Raw genomic sequence first — 16,474 nt, forward strand, 5'->3', positions numbered from 1 at the left:
TGTTGATACTCTAAAAGGTCTTGATAAAGTGAAATCTTAGTTGGAAAAGGTTGTGTCCGACCTTGGTCTCATGAAATCTCAAATCAATGATCTTCATAAAGAGAATCATCTCTATGATAATGCAGGGAAGGCTGTCGTTCACAAGCCGGAAGACTCCTTGTCTTGTGAGGATCATGTTGTGCCCTTATCCTTATTCGCTGTCAGGGAAAAAATGGAGTCTGATTCTCTCTAGCTTGTCTTTTTAGATGCCTAGGATGTCTTCTTTTTGGATTAATTGGAAGAATAACTAGTGCTTTGAATAGCAATGATTGTGACTACACATAGCTATTTTTGTTTATGTTATTTTTTAGGTTTATTGGTATTAAATTCTAAAAATATTTGGAGGATGATGTTTATTGCACTATTGATCTTTATGACTTTGTGATATTGCAATTTTTTTTATGGGATATGCATTGTTTACGTCCGTGAACTTGAAGGTCCCATATTGCGGTCAAAAGTAAAGTCGTTCATGAATCAGTATTCGTATTGATGAAAGGACGAATGGACTTTTGACATATACAAAAGTTATGCCTATGCAATCATGTATTTGATGGAAAATAGGATAAAATATTTTGTTGAACAAGGATAAAGTCTATTATGTCGTTATGATGGAAAATAGAATAGATCCTTGTATGTTAACAACGTTATTGATCTTCATTGATCCATTTTATTATGTTTTACTGTGAAGGATCCATTGTGTGTCTTATGTTGAGAACCTTACAACTAAGTCGATTTACCTTGGCTTTGTTGGTTGTTCCATAAGATGCTATATGTCGAGCATTAGAAACTAAATTAATCAACTAGTTTGGTTATTTAGTTAGTACTCCATAAGTTTTCTTTCTTATGTTGAATACATGTACGGTTAAGGTTGTCATATTCTATGATGAACTTAGTCGGGGTTCCATAAGTTCTTTTATGTTGAGCCCAAAATAATTAAATTGATTACTTCGGTGATTAGTTTGGTTATTTGTATTCCAATTAGATTAATTATAGGTTCTCTTGTAATTAATCTAGTTGAGTTTTAATATATTCCACAAGTTCTTGTGTTGAGTATATGAAAGGTTACACTATCATGTCCTTTGGTTAATGTAGTCATATATTCCGTAAGGTTTTCCTTATGTTGAGTATTTGAACGGTTAAGTTAGTCATTTCCGTGTGATTGACTTAGTCGTAGCTCCGTGAGTTTACTTATGTTGAGCACTTTCAATTAAATTGATCACTTTTGTGGTTTGATTTAGTTGCGTATTCCAATTGAATTAATCATGGGTTTACTTGTGGTTAATTTGGTTGAGCTTTGGATATAGAAAATCATTCCTATGGTTTTTGGTGTCCAATAAAAAATCCTTCTTTTCTTTCAAAATCAAGGTCGCTCTTGTTGTTCTTTCGGGAATGACATCAAATGGGGGAGAGTTCTTTCGAACTTGTGCTTAATGGTAATATCTTACGGGGAGTGCGGCTGTGGAATTTTATAGGGGTTATCTTGTATCTTAAAACTCCTTGATGAATGTTGTTAGCTTCGGCTATTATATTGCATCTAAATTAAGTTGGTATGTATTTTTCTTTTGGTCATGAAATGTCTCTTGTGGAAATTTCATTATGATCCTGTAGATGGTGGATTTTCGACAAAGGCTAAATTCGTAAACTCATAATTATACGAAGCTCTGATTCAACAATCGTACGTGAGTATCGAGACATGGGTCTCTCATCGAATTTTCAATGGAGAGTACTTTCTCTCAGAGTACATGTAGATATGTAGTCTCACGACTGGACAACGGCATATCTCATGAATACTGAATACTTTCAGTGATTATTTCTATATAGCATCACGAGATGGACGACTCCTAGACAGCTTGCTCTGCTAGTATAGAGCGATAACGTCTTCAGGAACAAACAACAAGTTTACCTTGACTATATAAAGGATATGACTTACCGGCAAGCTCGTATCAGGATAATTAATGCTCCTAGACAGCTTGCTCTGCTAGTATAGAGCCACAAAGTTAATTATTCCTAATTACAATCGCTTATATTCCATGGTCGAATCCACGACTGGTCCCATGGAATGACAAAAACAATTGTTCTGATTCTATGATCGAATCCACAGCTTCATCTCATAGAATAGCAATAACTATATTATCTCATTACTCCGATTTCATGATCGAATCTACAACTGGTCTCATAAATGGTAATAGATAAACCTTAATTACTCCGATTCTATGGTCGAATCTACGATCCCATGGAATGGTAATGCTCACTTTATTATCCTGAATTCGTAGTCGAATCCTCAGCTGATCCTATGAATTAATAATAAACATCTTATTACTCAGTTTTGTGAATTATTCTCCACTGAATTCCACAATTAGTAATAAATAATCAACAACCGGGCGTCTGAGCTACCTCTAAGAAAGCCTCGATTCAAATGGTGAAGGTGTATTCAACGATGATACACTAACAGTCATCGCACGAACGAGTATTTCAAAGATACAACGAAACGATGAACCTATTCAAAATAGAGAAGAAAATAATAAATAATTAAAAATATTGACCAGGGTGCTGGGAGCACGGACACATGACCGACCGACCGTGTCGTGGTCAATCCCACGCCAGTTCTATATTTTTAATGCATTTTTATTATTTTCCATGATTTGATGAAAATTCTCTCATTTTATCAAATCTCCTTCGTCTTGAGGAAACTCCTCGGTTTCATGGTACTTCCATAAATCCATAAAAAATAATATAAAATTAAGGAAAGGAGTGTGGGGCTTGACGATTGGCCAACCGACCATGCCTTGGTCCCAACTGGCCCCACACCCACGGTTCCTTATTATTATTATTATTATTATTATTATTTCTCTAATTTCATGAAAAAACTCCTTGATTTCATGGTATTTTTGCACAAATCATCAAATAATAATAAAATAAATTATGAAAACTTGTGGGACCGGGCCTTGGCCGGCCGGTCCCACACGCCCCTTTGTTTTATTATTTTATTATTATTAGTTTTCCTTGAATTCATCAAATTCCTTGATTTCATGGTATTTCTCTCAAATTAGGAAAAATTCCCTCAAATCATAAAAAAACTTAAAAATATTAAAAAAATAGGGAAACTCGTGGGACCGGGCCCTAGCCGGCCGGCCATGCCTTCCACGGTCCCACACGCCCTTGTTTTTATTATTTTAATATTTTTTGCTTCCTTGAACTCATGAAAACTCCTTCAATTCATGAAAACTCCCTAAATTCATCAAATTTCTCAAAATTCATGAATTTTTCATAAAATCATCAAAATATTATAAAATTAAGGAAAAGGCACCACGGGACCGTGGTCACGACCGGACGACCATGCCTTGACCACGGCGGTCCCACGCCTCCTCATTCCTTATTTTATAATTATTTTTCATCATCCCATGGTGTTTTCCTCAGTTTCGTCGAAACCCTAATTTTGGCATATTTTCTCGAATGGATGCTCAATTGCACGCCAGAAAATATCAAAATTCTCAGGACTGAGACTCGGACACCTTGGGGACACGAGCACTCTATCTTGACCGACCAAGATTGGCTCTTTGGCTCACGGAATCCGGTCCCATCAATTTTCACAAGTTTTGACCTAATTTGCACAATTGCTCGTATTAGGTCCAAAACTCTCCCAAACACTTCGGATTTTCATGAAGTGATCGCCAGGCGGTCACGGGACAACCCAGAGCCGGTTTCATGACTCCATGGTCGGTCCCTCGCCTCGTCATAATTAATTAGGTTTTCTCACCTAAGGCTCAGACGAGCATTTTTGAATAAATGATTAAGCTAGCATTTAATCATTCTTCAACCAACAAATCGTCAACTCTTCAGGAGTTCTTCGTATTTGCTCACGTGATCATATGGGCACTACATGGTTGATCCACGATCTCATGTAGTCACTCTCTCCTTCATCCCATGGTTAAAATTCTGACGAACCGTGAATTGATTATCAATTGATCAAATTAGGGTTTCTGAATCCAAAGATCATCATTCAAGATTCCAACCTTAATAATTTTACGACGACCTCATGGTCATTAATCTTATTAATTATGCTCGGATCAACAACCAATACTTTAATTAATATTTTTGGTACACTGCCAATAATCCATCAGATGAGCAACACATGCTCAGCCGATCAAATATTCAACAATTCATCACATGAGCAGCATTTGTTCAGATGAGGAATATTTGCTCCAACTAAGGAATATTGGTTCAACAATCGATATTCAACGATCCATCGAATGAGCGATACTTGCTCACTTCATCGTAAGAACTATACCTCTGTCTCATGACATGTTCAATTCATGAGTTTCAGAACATCATGTTCAACTCAACGACTACATGGACTCATCGTCCCATCAAACCACGAAGTTATCAATTGACTAACAAACCACGAGACGTCAATCGTGTCACTTGGGGGGATATCACTTAGGGTTTTGGTCTAGCGGTCTACTACACGTGTGTTCAAACACACGATGGAATGTGAGCAAGTCGTGCAATCAGTTGAAGGAATTCATGAGGTAGTGGGTGGAAAATCGACCAAGTCTCCACACGTTGAGCAACTGGTTTCAAACACGATCTCCACTTCCCCACTCCTTGATTCCATCAACTGTCACACTTCATGGTATCATGGTGTCTACAATTCCAGCAATATAAATAAGTCTCTGAATCATGATTGAATAATCATCATCAGTATCATCAATCTCACGTCTCATCGACAACACGAGATCATCAACTCATCAATTTAGCAACTACTCTCAATTGAGCAATTTCAATCATTCAGAGCTTATCATCTTCAGAATTCACATACCCACAATCTTTGATTACCATTGATTCCACACATTTCTCAGCTTCCCTCCTACAGATCAACCCATCCTCTCTTGTGACCGAATTTACTCTGGAACGGTCATTGTCTTGATTTAGGCCGGAGTACTACAGATTGATCTCTCGAATCAAACCACCCCCCTTTGCAGCGGCACATCTGTGTGAGGTTCAACATTTCGCTCGGTCCGAGGAGTCTCCTCCGTACGGTCGTGTCCTCAATTCTTTAAAAACCATAAAATTGTTTTTTCCCATCTACAGATTGGCGACCACAGTGGGAGATCATTCTCTCGTTTGCAATCTCACAATCTCACAAGATGGTTGGTCTTAGGACTAATTCAACAAATTCATATCAGAATATTTCAAACGAAAACATTCCTCATGTAACACCTGGCGGCATGGAGGGCAGAGGGATCCTGATTTTGGCAGAGTTGGCTCAAATCCTAGAGGTCCATACCAGGAACATGGACCTGATGAAGGAGACGATAAACCACATCCTCGACTTTCTCATCAGATTGACATCCGAGTTAGTCAGTATATCCGCTCCAGAAGCCTCAACACCGGGGACTGAGACATCATCTGACCCTCAAATCAACAGCTTCACCACATACGAGAAGCCGGTGGAACAAGAGGTCACACATTTGATTGAAAATCTATGCGAACTCCTGCACTTCTCTAGGGATCAGCGCACAAACACATTTTCAGCACTTAACCAGATATCATCCAGCGTACAAATAACGCCACCAACACCATCAGTTGAAGAAGTCTCCCTAGTGCCTGGACATTCGATCGACAACATCTCTTTTGGAGAAGAAGATCACATGACGGATGAAGGACACAACCGAGCATTGTATGTCACTGGTTTCATCAAAGGCACCAAATTTAGAAGAGCTCTTGTTGACACCGGTGCTTCCACCAACATTGTCACTGTGAAGACTCTCAGGATGGCCAGATTCCCACAAGGTAAAATCATTCGCTATCCCATCCTAATGACAGGATTTGAAGGAAGTCAAAGCCATACATATGGATATGCATACATAGATTTGAGGGTGGGTCCGATTCGATCGAAAGCAAAATTTCATGTGACCGAGCAAGAACCTGACTACCACATAATACTGGGACTCCCATGGCTCCATGATAACAAGGTGGTTCCTTCAACATACCATCAATGCATGAAGGCCCTGCTCGACAACAAGATCGTTCGCATTCCAGCTTCATCATCTCCTTATGCTCCCGTCTATGATACTGAGTTCCTTGAATCTCAGAAAGGCGTCCCGGAACCTCCAAGCAGGATTCGTAATACTCCACTTCCAAGCTGGAAGACTATCGAGAAGGCTGATAACGATCCGTCGTCCTCAGCTGCTAAAATGATCAAGTCACCTACTACACCGACTAAACGCCATAATGATCAAGTCTCAACTCCAGGGACAAACTTCACGACCGATCGAGACGTAGAAGGGAGAGTCATTTATCACCGACCATGAAGAATCGTGTCAGAGTGAGCTATCACTTGAAGAAGAGGTCCAAGATGCCCCACGAAAACTACAGGACGACACTGACTCTACCACTGACGATCTCGAAACAATCAACATTGGGACTGAAGACGATCCAAGGCCAATCCTGATCAGTTCAGCGCTATCACCAGAGGAGCGGACCGAGATGGTAAAATTATTGAAAGAATATCAAGATGTCTTCGCCTGGACGTACGAAGAAATGCCGGGTCTAGATGACAAACTCGTCACCCATCACCTGCACATCGTCCCTGGTTCCAAAGCTGTCAAACAACCGCCCAGGCAATTTAGACACGAAGTCGAGGAGCAAATCAAGGTCGAAATCCAGAAACTGTTGGCAGCAGGGTTCATCAAGCCTATTCTTCATCCAACGTGGCTAGCAAATGTGGTACCTGTTAAGAAGAAAAATGGTCAAATCAGATGTTTTGTAGACTTCAGGAACTTGAATAAATGTTGTCCAAAGGATGATTTTCCTCTACCCAACATTGACATGCTCGTCGATGCAACCAGTGGTCACGGTATGTTCTCACTCATGGACGGCTATAGTGGGTACAACCAGATCAAGATGTATGAACATGACGCCAACAAGACTGCTTTCCGTACTCCCATTGGGAATTTTCACTACACTGTGATGCCCTTTGGATTAAAGAATGCTGGTGCCACCTATCAACGATCCATGACTGCCATATTCCACGACATGATGCACAAGAAAGTAGAAGACTATGTTGATGATGTAGTGGTAAAATCGAAGACTCGAGCATCTCATCTCGAAGTTCTAAGGCAGGTGTTTGAAAGGTGGAGATAATACAAATTAAAAATGAATCCTCTAAAGTGCGCATTCGGAGTTTCTTCCGGAAAATTCTTAGGATTCCTGGTCACAGCTGAAGGGATCAAAGTCGACCCAGACAAGGCAAAAGCTATTACCACCATGCCTCCTCCACGTACCGTGAAGGAACTACAGAGCTTTATAGGCAAGGTAAATTACATTCGACGCTTCATTCCTGGATTAGCTCAACTCATTGCTTCGTTCACACCTCTGCTGAAGAAAGGAGCAAGCTTCACCTGGACAGCTGTTCAACAAGAATCTTTCCATAAAATACAACAAATATTATTGTCACCGGCCGTCATGAAGTCTCCAGTGCAGGTATGACCTCTGATTCTTTACACATCCTCCAGTGACGTCGCCATCGGCGCACTCCTCGCTCAGGAAGACGACGAAGGCGTCGAACGACCGATTTACTACTTCAGCCGCACAATGAGAGATGCTCAACTCCGATATCCAAAGGCCGAAAGGGCATGCCTGACATTGGTACATGCAATCCATAAGTTCAGACATTACTTACTATCTAACAGGGTCGTACTCATCTCCAAAGATGATCCCATAAAGTTCTTGCTATCAAAGCCAGCCTTGATAGGAATTCCAGCGAAGTGGCTACTCCAGATGTCAGAATTTGACATAGCTTGCACGACACCTAAAGCCATCAAAGTTCAAGCGGTCGCAGACTTGCTCGTCGCTTTTCCAGGGGAAGACACAACAACACTATATGAAGAAGTGCCCGGCGAATTCCCAGACATCTTGGTCATCAAGGAAGAAACATGGCTTCTATACTTTGATGGATCTGCCACCCCGTAGTGACACCGGAGGAGCGGGCATAGTGCTGGTGTCTCCATCTGGTGAAGTTTTCTCACATTCGTTCAAGTTGGATTTCCACTGCACCAACAACTCAGCGGAATATGAAGCCTTCCTATTAGGATTATCCTTGGCCAAGCAAGCAGGAGCAACACACCTCGAGATAAGGGGAGATTCAAAATTATTGGTCAACCAGATGAATGGAACGTATTCTCTCAAAGAAATCACACTTGCTCCATTCAGAACCGAAGCTCAGCGACTGTTGACCTATTTTGCTGACGCAACGATCGTCCATACTGGACGGACTAACAATAGGCATGTGATTGCCTAGCAACTCTCGCCTCCAAGCTGCAATTCGAAGGAGCACAGAAAAGATCACTGTACAAGACGTACGTATCTTCAACTTGGCTCACTCAGATCGAAGACATTCCAGCGAACGATTGGCGAGCACCCATCATTCATGAATTGAGCAGCTCTATTTCAGAAGGCCAAGTCAGCCTCAAGGAATTGAAGAACTACTTCTTGCTTCATGGAGGGCTATACTATCGAAACCCTGATGGATCTCTATCACGATGTCTTGGGAGCGACGAAGCGGAAGAACAGCTCAAGCGCATACATGAGGAAGTCTGTGGGCAAACGTTAGTGGTAACACTTTACAGAAAGCTTCAAAGAATGGGGTACTACTGGCCATCCATGGAGACTCAGTCAAGAGCTTTACAAGGATCTTGTCCTGATTGCCAAACACCTCCTCATCACTTGGAGGTTTTGACGGTCCACCACACTGGGGACTGGAGGGAGCCTTACATCAAATACCTCCGGGACAACGAACTACCACTGGAAAAGAAGCAAGCAGTCAAACTCATTCAGAAATAAGAGATTCGTCTATCTCGATGGGATCTTATACCGCAAAAGCTTTGGTGGAAATTTACTGAGGTGCTTAGCCGAACATGAAATCCCTACAATCCTGAAGGAAGTACATGATGGAGAACATCAAGGAAAGAGGAAACTATTTCTTCAAATTCATGAGAAATATTATTGGCCAACCATGGAAGATGATGCAGCCGCACACGTTCAGAGGTGTCACCAATGCCAAACCATGGTAATCTCATCACACTCCTTGTCTCCCGTTGAATTCTGTGAATAGTCTGTGGCCTTTCTACAGCTGGGGACTAGATATCATTGGGAAGATCAATCCAGCATCTTCAAAAAACATGAATACATCATCACTGCGACAGAGTACTTCACCAAGTGGGTCGAAGCTATTCCTCTTCGAAGCACCACTGGAGTTACGATTGCCGCCTTCATCAAAGAGCACATAATATGCAGATTCGGAGTTCCTAAGCATATCATCACAGATAACGGAACTCCTTTTGCCAATCAAGATGTTGAGAAGCTGCTCAATAAATATGGGATCAAACAAATCTTCTCCACGCCTTACTATCCACAAGGAAATGGTCAAGCAGAAAGTACCAACAAGACTTTGGTCAGGATTATCAGTCGGACGATTCATGACAATCCTCGATCATGGCATGAGCAATTACCCATGGCTATGGGCTTACAGAACTGCACCAAGGATCGATCGGTACTTCGCCATATTCCCTTGTCTATGGAGCCGACGCCATACTTCCAGCAGAAATCAAAGTTCCCTCAGCCAGGATTGCAGCATCCAGTGGTGTACAATGGGATGAGGCCGAAATCTCCAGATCAAGAATCGCTGAGCTAGATATGCTGGAATCAAGGAGAACCAAGGTGGAAAAATATGTGGAAGCTTACAAACAGAGGATCTCCAGAGCCTACAACAAAATGGTAAGACCTCGAACATTTCAAGTAGGAGATTTGGTATTAAAGACGGCAAAGCACATTCAACAAGACATGTCTGCTCCTAAGTTCTCTCCTAAATGGGAAGGGCCATATGTTGTTATCAAAGCAGTGTCTAGCGGATACTACAAAATTTAGCAATCAATGGAGGAAAGGAAGGAAACATCATCAATGGCAAATGGCTCAAAGCTTATTATGCCTGATCCATGAAACAAACTACCTCCATCATTTCAACAAGCATTTTCAAAAATGTAATTTCATTCCTCCAAAGAGCATGCGAATGCTCCTTTGTTCATTAAACATTTCATAAATGAGCAAAATTCGTTCATACCATGATCAACTGTTTCACCTAACTAGAAACTCAGATTTACTCAAAAAAAACAACCACAAATGCTCACTCAGAGCAAACCATCCAGCAACGGATAATCCCTGTAAGAAGCCTCGTCAAGCTTCTTCTGAAAAATCTTGGTCTTTGCCTTCAAGTCTTCGACCACTTTCTCAACCCTTGCTGACTCCAGAGCCAGTATCCTCTCCTCATCCAGTAAAGCTGCATTCATGGAAATTGCATCAGCAGCCTCTGCCGCCTTATGAACCTTGATTATCTCAAGACGACGACGGAGCCAGCTTACATTGAATCGCAATATCTCACAATTCGAGATCATTTCATCCCATTGGTGCAGTTCATGGTTTTTGACGTCTCGCAAGTGCATCTGATTCATTTCCTCGATGATCGGCAATAACCCCGCTACCGTGGTTAAAAGGGTTGGAAGAAAACCTTTCCACACTTCTGTGGTGCAATGTGACCATACTTCTTCCAGATCTTGGTGTACAGAGATGCATGACATTTGGGAACCACGAATCCGCCGACCATTTCATTGTCTGGGAAGGTATTAATCAATGGGGCTTCGAATAAAAGTCCAGCGGTTGGGTATTCACGAGCATGGACACCTTCTCCGGTCTCCACGGATCCTACAGAATCTTCACATGCCTGGTTACTGCTTTTCCTCAACCTCAACCACGGTCACGGACTTTCCACTCTTTCTTCGTCTAGCATCGACGACGACACGGACATCCGCTACGATGAAACGAAGGAGTGTAATCCCGGGACTCAGTATAAATCAAGTCATAGGTTTACTTACAGACGATCCAGCTTCAGCACGAGCCGATCCATACCGGGAGGAGCTCTAACAGTCCGCTTAGGCCTTGCATTATGAGGAGTAGCATTCTTCTTACAGTCCTACGACAAATAATTCTCTAGTGATCAACAATCTCGATTGAACAAGACAAGAAAGAAGAAGAAGTGTACAACTTACTGAGATAGACGTTGCTATTTCACGCTTCGACTGAAGATCATCTTGAGAAGAAATGCTATTGCTCGACATGACGGCAAGAGGTAGGATCAAAACTTCTCTGCACGATGAAACTGACTCAGGAATGGAAGAAATATTTGCGTGGATCATAGATTTGGAGTCTTGAAGATATATATATATATCAGGCGATAGTCTATAGTCAACTCAGTTACGAGTTTCACTGAAACCCTAGGCTTCAAAGATCGATACCGAAGACGCGGAGGAAAATAACACACTGGGGACTGAACATCACGGGTCAAAGGATAGGCCACGCGGCCTTGTACACGTCATGAATTCTCAGCCGTGTGTTATTACTTCTCATGAAAATCGACAAGTCATGATGAATTTGGATATATGGACATTGGTCCATGTCATGGATTAGAAGAAATCGACGTTAACAAAATGTTCATCATTCAGAAGAAAAGTCTAATTGAAGTAAAGTCGTTTAAACAGTCAAAAGAAAGATATCCACTATGAAGACTAAAAAGGGAATGCTCTAACGTCTAAAGAAGATGGAAGTAAAACTACTCGTCGGACTCATCCGAATTGTCAGCTTCATCGTCACTGTCCTTCTCGGAATCATCTTCTTCAGAGTCACTGTCAGGATCATTGGTGAAGTCCGGTGGACGGAAGATAACATCATCATCTGAATCCGAGTTATCTTCTGCTGCAGCTTCAGCTTCAATTTTCTTCATCGTCCTCTGATGCTCTCTTTCATATCGATCAGGCTTAATGTAACGCTCGGATGGTTCCCATGTGATCTCTCCTTCAGAAGCATCAGCATCAGAATCAGAAGGCACCCCATCCAAGAATTGACGCTTCTCCTCAACCCTCTGTCTCTTACGCCGGGTGCGATCTTTTCACGTTGACGGGCATCCTCCTTTTTGTCTTCAGCTCTTTTCTTTTCGAGTTCAGCAAAAGAGACTCTTCGCTCACCCAAGGAACATTAGGCTTCGCCCCTTCCTGGGTAACCCTAGCCTTTGATTTCGCTACAGGAGCGTCGGAATCCTCATCAGAAGAGCCAGAGGAAAGAGGAATACCAGTAATCGTAATTGTGTTATTGTTGGTCGACATTTTCTGGAACCGGAAGATCAAAGATTACTACTATGTAAACAAACCAACATCAGCAAAAAATGGTAACTCTTAACTCTTACCTTTTATACTTCCACTAACAATAGTGATAGTAATGCTAGAGTTAACACCTCAAAATCGTTCGTCTCTTCGAAAACTGCAAAAAACGAACGAAACTTTATTAATTTCGAAACTGATTTTTCATAAAATCACGGACACAATTTTCATAATGTGAACATTCACACAACTGACCTATGAAGTTACAACAATAAAATTTCATCATAAATATATTGTCTATCTTCGAAGGTTCCTCAAAACCCACGTTTTGATTTTTCGAAAAAACAGCAATTAATGCAACTTGCTACATAAATTCTCAAGATTTTATCTAATGAAAACAAATTCATGCAAATAAAATATACCATCATATTTTAACAATATATGTCACGGCTACATATATATATAAAAAATATTTTTCCTTCGTATCGTCGTTATTTGTCTTTAAAACGAAGGTTTATTTCAAAAAATATTGTGAAAGCTCACATCTCATACATATGATAAAGTTTTGTATTTACATGAAATCATAAGCAAAATTTTATCACTGGACACAAGTTCATCATACATATTTTCCTTCGTGTCATCGTTATTTGTCTTTAAAACGAAGGATTATTCCGATTTCATGAAAATTCACTTCTTTTATGATAAACCTTGGTACACATGAAAGCTCATAACTAAGTTTTATCACTGGACCTAGGTTCATATAAAAAAAAAATCTCTCCTAAATCAGGGATTATAGTTAGTTTTCAAAACTAACGATCGAACGAACATACGTTTTCAAAAACGAGGGTTTTTCATAAAACTCACACTAATATACACACATGTATATAACTTCATCATGATCAATGAAAACTCATGAGGATCATAAACATCAAAAAAAAAAAAAAAACGTACCTGGGAGCGCGGCCGGAAATTGGCCGACCGGCAACGACGGCGACGGCGGCGGCAGGTGGTGGTCCGGCGCGGCGGAATCTTCTCCTGCTGGCGTGAAGGTGCAGAGATGATGGAGAGCTGGTCGTGAGAAAAAAAAGGATTAATCCCTTTTATATCAATTTTTTTCCAAAACCTAATTTTCTAAGGATTTCCTTATTGGGCCCGACCCGCGAATCCTAACCGACCACGGACTCGTCGTCCAAACCAGCGGTTCAACACCAATTTATCATCAAAAGCTCCAATCATGACATTGAAGCCTTCATCAAGTCGTGGTTTGCTCATGCTCTCTAAATCCGGTAACGTCTCAACTTACGACTAAGTTCAATTACTGGTATTATTATTTATGGCCGGAAAATCACCATTTAATGCTGAATGAGGAACACAAGCTTTCCTCAGTAAGCAGGGGACTTAATGTAGATGGTGGATTTTCGACAAAGGCTAAATTCGTAAACTCATAATTATACGAAGCTCTGATTCAGCAATCAGACGTGAGTATCGAGACACGGGTCTCTCATCGAATTCTCAACGGAGAGTACTTTCTCTCAGAGTACATGTAGATATGTAGTCTCACGACTGGACAACGCATATCTCATGAATACTGAATACTTTCAGTGATTATTTCTATATAGCATCACGAGATGGACGGCTCCTAGACAGCTTGCTCTGCTAGTATAGAGCGATAACGTCTTCAGGAACAAACAACAAGTTTACCCTGACTATATAAAGGATATGACTTACCGCAAGCTATAGGATAATTAATGCTCCTAGACAGCTTGCTCTGCTAGTATAGAGCCACAAAGTTAATTATTCCTAATTACAATTGCTCTATTCCATGGTCGAATCCACGACTGGTCCCATGGAATGCAATAACAATTGTTCTGATTCTATGATCGAATCCACGCTTGATCTCATAGAATAGCAATAACTATATTATCTCATTACTCCGATTTCATGATCGAATCCACAACTGGTCTCATAAATGGTAATAGATAAATCTTAATTACTCTGATTCTATGGTCGAATCTACGATCCCATGGAATGGTAATGCTCACTTTATTATTCTGAATTCGTAGTCGAATCCTCAGCTGATCCTATGAATTAATAATAAACATCTTATTACTCAGTTTTGTGAATTATTCTCCACTGAATTCCACAATTAGTAATAAATAATCAACAACCGGGCGTCTGAGCTACCTCTAAGTAAGCCCCGATTCAAATGGTGAAGGTGTATTCAACGATGATACACTAACAGTCACCGCACGAACGAGTATTTCAAAAATACAACGAAACGATGAACCTATGCAAAATAGAGAAGAAAATAATAAATAATTAAAAATATTGACCAGGGTGCTGGGAGCACGGACACACGACCGACCGACCGTGTCGTGGTCAATCCCACGCCAGTTTTATATTTTTAATGCATTTTTATTATTTTCCATGATTTGATGAAAATTCTCTCATTTTATCAAATCTCCTTCGTCTCGAGGAAACTCCTCGGTTTCATGGTACTTCCATAAATCCATAAAAATAATATAAAATTAAGGAAAGGAGTGTGGGGCGTGACCATTGGCCAACCCCATGCCTTGGTCCCAACCGGCCCCACACCCACGGTTCCTTATTATTTTATTATTATTATTTCTCTAATTTCATGAAAAAACTCCTTGATTTCATGGTATTTTTGCACAAATCATCAAATAATAATAAAATAAAATAAATTATGAAAACTTGTGGGACCGGGCCTTGGCCGGCCGGCCATGCCCTAGCCGGTCCCACACGCCCTTTGTTTTTATTTTTTATTATTAGTTTTCCTTGAATTCATCAAATTCCTTGATTTCATGGTATTTCTCTCAAATTAGGAAAAATTCCCTCAAATCATCAAAATACCTAAAAATATTAAAAAATTAGGAAACTCGTGGGACCGGGCCCTAGCCGGCCGGCCATGCCTTCCACGGTCCCACACGCCCTTTTTTTATTATTTTAATATTTTTGCTTCCTTGAACTCATGAAAACTCCTTCAATTCATGGAAACTCCCTAAATTCATCAAATTTCTCAAAATTCATGAATTTTTCATAAAATCATCAAAATATTATAAAATTAAGGAAAAGGCACCACGGGACCGTGGTCACGACCGGCCGACCATGCCTTGACCACGGTCCCACGCCTCCTCATTCCTTATTTTATAATTATTTTTCATCATCTCATGGTGTTTTCCTCAGTTTCGTCGAAACCCTAATTTTGGCATATTTTCTCGAATGGATGCTCAATTGCACGCCAGAAAATATCAAAATTCTCAGGACTGAGACGCGGACGCCTTGGGGACACGAGCACGCTATCTTGACCGACCAAGATTGGCTCTTTGGCTCACGGAAGCCGGTCCCATCAATTTTCACAGTTTTGACCTAATTTGCACAATTGCTCGTATTAGGTCCAAAACTCCCAAACACTTTGGATTTTCATGAAGTGATCGTCAGGCGGTCACGGGACAACCCAGGGCCGGTTTCATGACTCCATGGTCGGTCCCTCGCCTCGTCATAATTAATTAGGTTTTCTCACCTAAGGCTCAGACGAGCATTTTTGAATAAATGATTAAGCCAGCATTTAATCATTCTTCCACCAACAAATCGTCAACTCTTCAGGAGTTCTTCGTATTTGCTCACGTGAGCATATGGACACTACATGGTTGATCCACGGTCCCATGTAGCTCCCTCCTTCGTCCCATGGTTAAAATTCTGACGAACCATGAATTGATCATCAATTGATCAAATTAGGGTTTCTGAATCCAAGGATCATCATTCCAGATTCCAACCTTAATAATTTTACGACGACCTCATGGTCATTAATTTATTAATTATGCTCGGTTCAACAACCAGTATTTAATTAATATTTTTGGTACGCTGCCAATAATCCATCAGATGAGCAACACATGCTCAGACGATCAAATATTCAACAATTCATCACATGAGCACACTTGCTCAGATGATAAATATTTGCTCAACCAAGGAATATTGGTTCAACAATCAATATTCAACGATCCATCGAATGAGCAATACTTGCTCACTTCATCGTAAGAACTATACCTCCGTCTCATGACATGTTCAGTTCATGAGTTTCAGAACATCATGTTCAACTCAACGGCTACATGGACTCATCGTCCCATCAAACCATGAAGTCATCAATTGACTAACAAACCACGAGACGTCAATCGTGTCACTTGGGGGGATATCACTTAGGGTTTTGG

The sequence above is a fragment of the Papaver somniferum genome, chromosome 10, assembly GCF_003573695.1.
Source record: "Papaver somniferum cultivar HN1 chromosome 10, ASM357369v1, whole genome shotgun sequence".
NCBI lineage: Eukaryota > Viridiplantae > Streptophyta > Magnoliopsida > Ranunculales > Papaveraceae > Papaver > Papaver somniferum.